Genomic DNA, 11,192 nt, shown 5'->3' with positions numbered 1-11,192 from the left:
ATAATAACAACAACAAAAAAATCCTGGCCTCATGAAGCTTAAGTTCTGATGCGGAAGACAGACAGTAAACAGCATAATAAGTAAATCAAAACCACAATGAACTATCACCTCACAACTGTCAGAATGGCTACTATCAAAAAGACAAGAAATAACAAGTGTTGGTGAGGATGTGGAGAAAAAGGAACTATTGTGCACTGTTGGTTGAAATGTGAGTTGGTGTATCCATACGGAAAACAGTCTGGAGGTTCCTCGAAAAATTAAAAATAGAAGTATCATATGATCCAGCAATTTGACTTCTGGGTATTTATCCAAAGAAAACAAAAACAGTAGTTCAAAAAGATCTACGTATCCTGTGTCCATTTCCACATTATTTACAATAGTCAAGACTTAGAAGCAACCTAAATGTCCACTGATATAGAAATGGATAAAGAAAATGTGTGAGATACACACACACACACACACACACACACACACACACACAAATAATTCAGCCATAAAAAAGAATTTAATCTTGCCATTTGTGACATGGATGGATCTTGAAGGCATTATGCTAAGTGAAATAAGTCAGACAGAAAAAGATAAATACCATGTGATCTCACTTTTATGTGGAATCTAAAACAAAAAACAAAGAAATGAAAAAAAGAAAAATCCAAGCTTGTGGATATGGAGAACAGATTGGTGGTTGCCTGAGGTAAGAGTAAGATGATTGGTTAAATAGGTGAAGGGAGTCAAAAGGTACAAATTTCCATTTACAAAATCAATAAGTCAGGACAGATGTGATGTATAGCATGGTGACTCTAGTTAATACTGTATTATATATGCGAATGTAACTAGGAGATAGGATCTTGAAAATTCTCATCACAAGAAAAAAATATTATTTATGTATGGTAACAGATGTTAACTGGATTTATTATGGTAATTATTCTGCAATATATACAAATGTTGAATCATTACATTGTACATCTGAAACTAATTTAATGTTATATAAATTATACCTCAATAAAAAAAAAAATTCTTTAAATACACACTGGATGAGGCAGAGTCCACAATGGGAATCAAGGAAGTGATATGATCTGCCAGGTCTATGCTAGCCACTAGACAAATGTAGCTATTGAGTACTTGAAATGTGGCTAGTCTTGACTGAGATCTGTTGCAGTGTAAATACCTATTAGATTTCAAAGACTTAGTGAAAAACAACAATGTAGAATATCTCATTAATAACTTCTTTACATTAATTACATGTTGCAGTAATAATTTTTGGATAGCTAATGGTTTATATAAAGTATGTTGTTAAAATTAATTTTATATATTTCTTTTTACTTTTTATTAATGTGGCTGCTAGAGCGTTTAAACTTACATATGTGGCTGATATTATGTCTCTACTAGAGAGTATGTAATATATATTTAGAAAAGATCACACAAGCTGCTGGTGAATAGACTTCAAGAGGTAAGAGTAAATGTGTGGGGAGACTAGACAGGAAATTCTCGCAGCAGTGCATACAGTGTTAGATGAGGGAAAAGGTTGGAAGGAGCCTGAGAGAAGTCCATTTAATAATCTTTCTTGAATGAAATAGAGACAGAAAAGAAACATGTGCAAAAGTTTAAAAACAATACTAAATTGCATATGCATATGATTTATAGTTCTGTTTTGAATGTCCAAGCTTTATGAAAGACAATAGACTCAGTTTATTTTCTTTTCCAGTCCTGTCAGAATTTCAGTGGAATAAGGAGAGGGAAGAGCCTAAGTGCCTTACCTAGAATTTCTCAATACATTCCATTGATTATTAGTTACTGCCCAGAAATTAGACACATTAGCAGGTAGGGCCCCACTCTTCACTTAGATTCAGACCACCCAAGGTATACTCCTTAGCAGGACTAGACTCTCCATCAGATTTAGTCTTCCCTCCCCTACCTACAAAGCCCCATTCAAGAGTCCCAATGTTCATGGCCCTGATCCATAAATGTCCAGGGCTTCTCACTATTGCAGAATCTCAGCCACCATCCCCCCAAATCCAGGCAATCTCCAGGTTTTGGGGGGCATGTGCAATGCCTATATTTATAACCCTTCACCATTCACTTTCACTATTCCATGAAGCAGAGTTTATGGACTGGGATCTCCCTGCTTCTTAAAACAATATAACATTATCATTCTTTGAAATTCACAGAGAAAATTTGCAAAGATTGTGTTCTTTTGCAAGAACTCTGTGAAACAGGCAGAGGGGAAAAAAAGGAAGCATTTAAAGAATGACTTTTTCTTAAGCCTCTGACACTTGCCAGTGCATTTCAGATCTGATTTGGCAGCAGATTATTGATTTCATCATTTTAAGATTCACACATCGATTTGTCCATGGTGTTCTGCAAAAGCATCGTGACTTCCTAGTACTGGGACACCTGGGCAGAAGTGTGAACCTCTCACACAAATGCACTCAGATTCTTAGTATATATGCAAATCTACCCCCAGTGACAGTGTGGAACTGGGAAGCTTTGCTACCATCATTAACCATTAAAGCGACTTTGAACGAGCTCTCTGGACTTTCTTCTAGATTTCTGTATTTTTTAAAAACAAGGAGAGTTTAATCCATACTCCTCCAGTGTAGAATCTATTCGTACAATTAACTATATGGGCTTTATTTAAGAAAGGAATAGTGGAGTGAGCACAGATGGGGGATAAGAAATGGCCGTTCCCTTCATATTCTCACTTCCTTCTGGCTTTTCATGGTATGAGGATCTTGCCTTGCAGGGTATTATTCTAACCAAAATACATATTTTTTCTAACATTTCTATCTTCTTTATTATGTACTATTATGGATTACTAAATACATTATACATTTATATAGACCTATACATATATAGTTACATATATGTGTGTGTGTGTGTGTGTGTGTGTGTGTGTGTGTGTATGCAGGGTTGTATACAGCAAACCATGTACTTCATTCTACATCAATTATTTAAGGCACTTTCAAGAGCACTTTGACCACGTGCAATTTTGTTTTAGGTGTTAACTTTAGAACCTAGCTTGACATAAAATGCACTGCCACTAAGCTTTTCTCCAAGATTCCCTAGGCCTAAATAGGCCTAGACACAGAGCAAGAAATTGTATGATGAATGCCTTCTTCAGACCCCTTCTGTTGCCACTGCCTTCTGGCCTGATGGGTTGATCAGACCTGTGGTTGGTGCCTTTCAAGTGGGCCTGAGAAGCATACTTCCACTTTAGTATCTCCTAAGACCTCTGAATTCTGGGGTAAGTAATAAAATCATCCAAAACAAGGTCAAAGAGAGCCAAAACAATGAATGTTCTTTTGATACATTTGGAAAATGAATTGATCCCCTATCTCTAGAGGAAAAACACATGATGTTTTCCATCTGGCAAGGCTGTGGAAGAATAATGTTGTGGAAACAAGCGTCTATTCACTGGAGCCATTGTGGCAGAGTCCTGTGACAGAGTCCTGCAGCTGGGAGGGGCACTCTTACACCACTCCACCCACTCACGGACACCCAAATGCAGAGTTCTGTTTACTGGCAAAAGTGTTTTCAAACTATCCTCCTCCTCACCCCTCTGAGTAATTTTTGTCTAACAAATGACTATATGTCATTATCTCAAAGTTGGAAAGGTGGTCAGACGTCCTATGGCCCTCAGGCCACATAGTCTCTGATGAAAAGCTAGCCACAGGTCCTGGATGGTATGCTTTGCTTTGGGCTATGTGTAACATTATTCAGATCTAAATGTTAGAGAAATCCCCTCCTAACAAAAAACTAAGACATACCTATAGTTCAATGATGACATCAGAGATCCATCTTCCTTCCGTCTTTCTAAGGCCAATTCTGGAAGTGGGGGCAGCAGTTACAAATGCCACAGCCAGGGTCCAGAGCCGGCAGAGAAATTATTTTTTATTGTGCTTCTTCTTAAAAGAGAAACATTTTCCCAGGCCTCTCTCCAAATCTAACCAGAGCTCCCTGCTCATCTCATTGACAAGAACCTAGTTACATGTCCACTCCCAAATCCTACAGTGAGACTCCGATGGTTGATTTGACTGAAACATGTGGTTGTCTGGAGAGGATGAAACTCTGGAGAGAACAAAAAGGATGTTCTATTAGTAAGAAAAAAAGAATAAGTTAATTTTAGGTAGACAACAACAGTGTCTGCTATATTCATTTATTTGTGTATCATAGCGGGATAGCTATGTATGTAATATTGTCAACATATACAATAGAGGTGAATAGTTTATATGGCTTTATGTAGTGTTATGGACTTAACGTTTGTGTCCCTCTGCCCCAAATTCATATGTTGAAATCTTAATCCTCAATGGGATGGTATTAGGAGGTGGGGTCTTTGAGAGGTGATTAAGTCATGAGGATGGAGTCCTCCTGGATAGGATCAGTGCCCTTATAAACAAACAAACAAACAAACAAACAAACAAAACCAGAAAACTCTCTTGCACCTTTGACCATGTAAGGACGCAGTAAGAGGACAGCCATCTGTGAACTAGAAAGCTAGTACCTTGATATTGGACTTCCCAGTCTCCAGAATTGTGAGAAATAATGTTCATCGTTTAAGTTACCCAGTGTATGGTATTTTGATTATAGCAGCACACATAGACTAGGACATAAAAACAATCAAAATCCTTTATTTGGCTTTATAACCCTTTACTCTCACTCTTGCATCCAAAATTATACTTTCTCATTATTATTATTTTTATTGATTTTATCTAAATTACCGAGCACTTATACGTGCTTAGGGCTGCAAAAACCCATGGATTATTTCCTTTAATTTTTCACAAGAGGCCTGTCAAGTAGGCACTATCATCTCATTTTACAGTAAGCAAACTAAGGCCAGGAACAGTTAAATAACTTGCCCAAACTTTCACAATTAGTAGAGGGGCAAAAACTAGACTTCGGTTACTAAAATTCCAAATGAATAACCTTTTATTTAACAGCTGAGTCTCCATGCCAGGTTCTAGGATTAGTGGTAATGGAAACAGACATAATTCTTAACTTTGTGGAATTTAAAATCTAGTGGAAAAGAAAAATAGAAACAAAAATAGAAGTTCTACAAAATTTTGATAGGCATTATAAAGGAAAAGGAATAAAAGAGGACCCTTATTTATACTGCAAGTAGGAGCTATGTAAAGGGAGGGTAGGAAACATTCTAGGAAAATGCCCTAAGGTGGAAAAATTAGGCACTTTTGACAAATGAACAAAACAAGTGTGACGGGAGCAAAGTGAGGAGGGAGAGAGTGGCATAGGTGGTTCTAGAGAGGCTGGCAGAGGTCAGACCGTACAGGTCTTGTAGGCCTCTTAAGAATGTTGACTTTTGTTAGAGGTGCATTCTGAAATTATTGAAGAGTTCTAACCATAAAACTAATGTAATTAAATTTTATCTTAAAACATGATTACTTAAGCTACTTTTTGGCGCATGGGTGGGTTGGAGAAAGAACAGATTTAAAGAGATCGATTGAGAGGCTATTGCAACCACTAGGAAAGCAACGATGGTAGGTGGCCATGGAGATAGAGAGAAGAGGATGAATTCAGAAGACATTATGCAGGTAGATATGACAGGACTTGAATGAGATTGAATATAATAATAAGGGGGAAGCAAGAGTTGAAGATATTCTTGGTTTCTGTTTCCCTCAATTGGTGCTAAAGATAGAGGCCATGGGAAGGGACAAATGTAAGGAGTAGATAAAGGTTTAGTTTGAGACATTGAGTTTGAGATGTAAGATATCAAGTAAATAAATTATCGTATATATGATCCAGAGCTAAGAAGTTTGCTGGAAATGTATGTTTGGGTATTGTTGGCAGATTGATGGTATTTAAAGCCAAGAGAGGAGATGGTATTACCTAGGAAAATATTGGTAATAAGGGAAAATAGACAGCCCAGAATATAAAAGACAAAGGAGATTAAAACAAAACCATGAGAAAGCTAGGAGGAAAACTAGAAGAGTGAGACAATAACCAAGTCAATTATAGGAATGTTTCAAAGAGTCACCAATTAATTGCTTGTTATGAGAGTAAAGTATGATGAAGTCTGAATTTACATCCCAGACCAAAAATAAGATTCTTATATCTTCAGAAATGTTAAGAGGGGGACAATGAGAACAAGACAAATATAAAAAGTTGGATTCAGAGTAGCATAAGACTTCTCTAGAGCAGCATTAAAAGCTAAAGTACAAATGAATAATATCTTCAAATTTCCAAGGGAAAATAATTTCAAATATAGAATTATATTTATAGTCAAGTAAAATTAGAAGAAAAATTTATTTAGACATGAAAGATTTTTAAAAGTTTCTCTCTCATATATTCTTTTCTAGGAAACTACTGAAGGATGCTATTCCACAAAATGAGGGTATAATTAAAGAAAGAATTCAAGAAACAGGATAAGAAAAAGGACAGAAGTAAAGTAAATTCTCAGAGTGATAACAAAGAGAAATTCCAGGATGACAGCTCTGCAGCAGATTTAGAGGGTATCTATTTCCAGCTGGAGAAGCAGGATTGAGGGTTCCAGGAGAGATGCCAGGGGATGGAGGGGAGTGGGGGTGGATATGAAACTGATAAACTATCTGGTATGATTTACCATATTGAATGAAGTTTTAGAAAGAAAGAAAATTTTAGACTGAATGAGTAGCGAGATACACAGAAAATAACAAATGAAAAACAAAACAGCTATTTATTTCAGTGTTAAAGGGTAATTTTCTAAAAATAAAAAAGATAAAATCATGACTGTAATACAAATATAAAATAATCATATGTCAAAGATTTTATTTAACTCATTATTTTAGGAAGGGACCAATAAAATGATACAACTTGTACAAAGGATGAATTCGAAGAACAGAATCATTTGTAGGGAACAAAGAATTCTAAAATAAATTTACCAATATGCAGAAACAAAATGATCTATCCATAGGATATTGATCAGTTGCATTCGTGTTAGTTTTCTATTACTGAGTAACAACTCACCACAAATTTCACAACTTAAAACAACATATATTTATTATCTCACATTTCTGTAGGTCAGAAGTCTGGGTGGGCTCAGTTGAGTTCTCTGTGTAGAGTCTTACAAGGCCAAGATCAAGGTGTCAGCTGATTTAGACTCTTATCTGGAGGCTCTAAGGAAGAATCTGCTTTCAGGCATATTTAGGTTGCTGGCCGAAATCAGTTTCATATGACTATAGAACTGAGGACCCCATTTCCTTGATGGTCCTCGCCTTTCACTTTTCCTAAAAAATAACAGAGCCAGGTCTCTTTTTGTTCAGCAAAGGGAACAAAAAGGGAAAAAAATCCTGTTTAATACTACCATATATACCCTTCCCCCATTTCTAGCTATGGTTATTGGGCTCGATGACTATTACTTTAACTTGGCTTTGCAGAATAACCAAGAACTTGCAAAGACTAAGTATAATATCCATAAAAGATGATTGTTGTTTTTCTCTACTTGGAATCGCTATCTCTTTTTTTCTAGTAACAATATCCTGATTTTCAGTTAGAGAGCCACCCTCTTCCATTAAAGTAGATGGTACATGACTTAGGATTGTCTAGTCAGAGTATCCTATCCTTCTGGCCACAAGGGTTGATCCAGGAATGGCCACATAATTCAAGCCAGGACAATGAGAGCCTGACCAGAGACTTCTACCGGAAATATTAAGAATGAGAAGCTCTCTTTCTGCTGGTCTTAATAAGATCATAAAAGGTGACTAGAACCAAGCTTGGGGGTCTAGATACCAGACCGTGAAGAAGAGTACCCAAGAATACAAACCTATGTAGGAAAAGTAGAACCAAGAAGAAGAGACCAAGTTCTTAAGATATAGTTGGAGCATCTAGATTCAGCTTTGCCTAGTGTCTCCACTGTTAAGTTCTCTCCTATAGTATGGTATGGGTACTTAGTCCCTAGCTGTAACCTTGGAAGCTCCTTGAGTTTAGGATTATCAAGGAGTGTGTGTGTGTGTGTGTGTGTGTGTGTGTGTGTGTGTGTGTGAGAGAGAGAGAGAGAGAGAGAGAATGGGGGAAGGGAAGAAAGAGGGAGGGGTGGGGAGGAAGGGAGGGAGGGAAAGAGAGAGAGAAGGAAGCTAAATAGATCAAGGCAGGTGGAAGAAACAAGGGATTAGTAGGAGGAAACCTTAAAGATGTGCTTTGTTTTCTACTAAGGTGAAATTTTCGATTTACTTTAAAATGTTTTCATTTGCCTAAAAGAAGCTGTAGATGTGGTAAACACTCTAAAGCCATCATATTCCTTTCTTTTTTCAGCCATATTTATTGAATACCAATTTGTGTCAAGTCTTGTGCTATGTAGAAGAAAGATAAATGAGGCAGAGTCCCTACTCTAGAAAAATAAATAATCTATCTGTCAAGGAACAGGTAAATTATGAATCAATCTGTAAATACTGAGGACAGAAAACTCACAGCACAGATAAAGGATCAACCAACTTGTATGGCAGAGGCAGAAAGACCTCAACTCTTGGTGACTAGTAAGTTTGATTCTGAAGGACCATAAAAATGATGATATCTAACATTTACTAGATATTATCATTATCATTGTCATGTGTCAGGTACTATTTTTCATACTTTTCATTCATAAACTCATTTAATCCTCACAATCCAAAAAAATCAAATTTGTATTATCTCCACTCTAAAGATGTAAAATTGAGACCCAGATGAATTAAGTAAGTTGCCAAAAGTTACACAGCTAAAAAATGACAGCCAGACACTATACTGATTTTCAGAAAATAAAAACAGTTTGTGGAAAAATAACTCCATTCACAGAATGAAGCATATGATTTTCTTATACCAAGAATGATTGAAGAGGTTCGAAGGTCCTTCCTCCTTGACCCCACTCTTGGTACTTAAGGGTGCACTTTATAAGCCCCAGGAGAAGCCCCTAAATCTTGAAAGCAGTGAGCCTCTATTTTGTTAAAGACTCAAACGTGAGTGTACATCAGAGGCACTTGGAAGCCTTCTGACTGCCCGGCCCCACCCCCAGAGCTTCTGACTCGGTAAGTCTAAGGACAGAAGGTCTAAGAATTTGTATTTCTAACAAGTTCTCAGAATATACTGCTAGTGGTCAGGGGACCACACATTTGTCTTTCAAATAAAATGAACCACACAGAAGCTTTTTTTTTCTCCTAGGTCCTACAAGAAAAACTTTTTACCATGTTTCTGTTGTATGTTTCCTGTTGCTTTCAGATGGTCTGGTTTAAAAACATATAAATCATTTCTTTCAGATCTTAATTTGAAATATTTATTTCAGATTTTTTTCTTCTCCTCGACTTGAAATTTTTACATCTCCAGTTCTTATTTCCACATAATTCTGCCCACAGAATGCATACTAAAAATGTGCGTGTGTATATGTGTGTGTGTGTTTTAAGTTATTTCAGGGTGTTGAAAGAAACTTCACATCTATAACACTATTCATTGTAGACTAAGAAGAGAGAAACTGTTCATAAGAAGCTTCCAACTTCAACCACTTTGGAAAGTTAAAACTATAATATTTCAAGGGTGCTAAGCACAGACAGACAATAAAAAAGACCCAAGACCAGAATTGGCAAGAGAGTAAAATCCATGCAATACAAAACAATTCCTTACGATGAGCTATGAAAATAATACAATGGATCAATGTTTTGCACCACAGGCTGTTTTCACACTCTCCAGAGAAATTGCCAAAATTACTTAAAAATATGGTACATCCAAGTTGGTTATCCATTACCTTCATAAACATTTCTCTCACCGTGTCTAATGTCATACAGATGTGCCAAGACTATCGAATACTGAGTTGAACACACTTAGACCTCACTTAAAAAGAGAGCAGAATTATAAAAATGTTTTTGAATTTCTGCCACCTACTGGCAACTCAAAGTGCCAGAACTGAGCACAGGGTAATAACACTTCCTGTTCGAGCTTGGTTATGATCTTCTTCTGGAGGATAATTAATTAGCACTTGCTTTAACTGATTTTCAGCTCGTGTAGCCAATATAGTGGGAAAATGGTAGATTGAGTTATTTGGGGGCTTGTTTCCAGGCCCCAGAGCAACCCTGAACCATCCCCGCATTGTAGACCCGATTACAAAGTAAACTTGGCATTTTGGGATTCCCTTCCTTCGTGGTGTGACTCATATGGCTTCAGTTTTGGTGAGTTGGTGCTCAGATGGTGTTGTTTTTTGCACATGTGTTGCATAACCCTCAGTGACAAAGCTGGTACATTTCTAGGTGTAATCTTAGAAGGCAGAGAGTATGTGTTTGTGGACTGCACAAAAGGAATTTGAATATTGATTTGTATGGCATCTGGAATACATTCTGGAAAGTTCTTAGGGGTGTGATGCGTAATGGTTTGAAATTGCCACTCTGCACATGGAGCCAGGTTACTAAGGGAAGATTTTTCGGCTTTGATTAACATCTAGTTTCTGATGGTAATTTTGACAGCCTAAACCTAAACTAGGTTCTCAAATCATCTCCCAAAATCCATCCTTTAACAAAATTACCTAGATGCCAGCACTATTTTGTTCTTAACCTTGTAACTCCTCTGGTCCTGTTTTGTCATTTCTAGGTGTGCCAAACTTCACTTCAAAGAGTTCATTTTATTCCAAGGGGCAACCAATTAGGGATCAAAGACTTTATTTCATTTTGCAAAGCCCAGCCTGGAGAGTTTATTACGCTGGATCAATCTCCCTTTGAAGATTGCTATCTTTGGGTGTGAAACCTGAGTCCCAAGAAAGGCAGATGAGAAAAGCTTTGGGGCAGCCACCAGAAAGCAAGGTGTCATTTATACCAACATAGGAAAGCAGAGTCAGGGGCGCTGGAGAGGATCAAAAAGTTGAAGGTACATTGGACATATGGCAAAGAGTGGTGACCATCTGGAAAAGCGGATATTGTAATGAGGTGGGCAACAATCAAAAAGGAGAGTTGAAATTAAAAAAAAAAAAAAGTCAAGGAAAATACTGAATGATATACCAGTGAGCATGTTTAAAATAATAAAGGCTGTTATGGTCTAAGTCACTGTTCTGTGGTCTAGCCATACTACATTTCTTTCAGTTCTGCAAATGCAGTATGCTCTCTCTAGCCTCTGTGCCTTCATGCAGACCTGCCCTTCTCGCTGCTGAAATATTGTTCTGTCCTTGCCCTCTTTGCATTTTCATTTCAATAAACTAGCTCTTCCTCCTTATTGTTCAGATCTCAGCTTAAGTCACTCTTCCTCTGAAAGTCCCTTGT

Source organism: Rousettus aegyptiacus, unplaced genomic scaffold, assembly GCF_014176215.1.
Source record: "Rousettus aegyptiacus isolate mRouAeg1 unplaced genomic scaffold, mRouAeg1.p scaffold_m13_p_5, whole genome shotgun sequence".
Taxonomy (NCBI): Eukaryota; Metazoa; Chordata; class Mammalia; order Chiroptera; family Pteropodidae; genus Rousettus; species Rousettus aegyptiacus.
The sequence above is the reverse complement of the archived record's forward strand: the minus strand, read 5'-3'. Positions refer to the sequence as shown.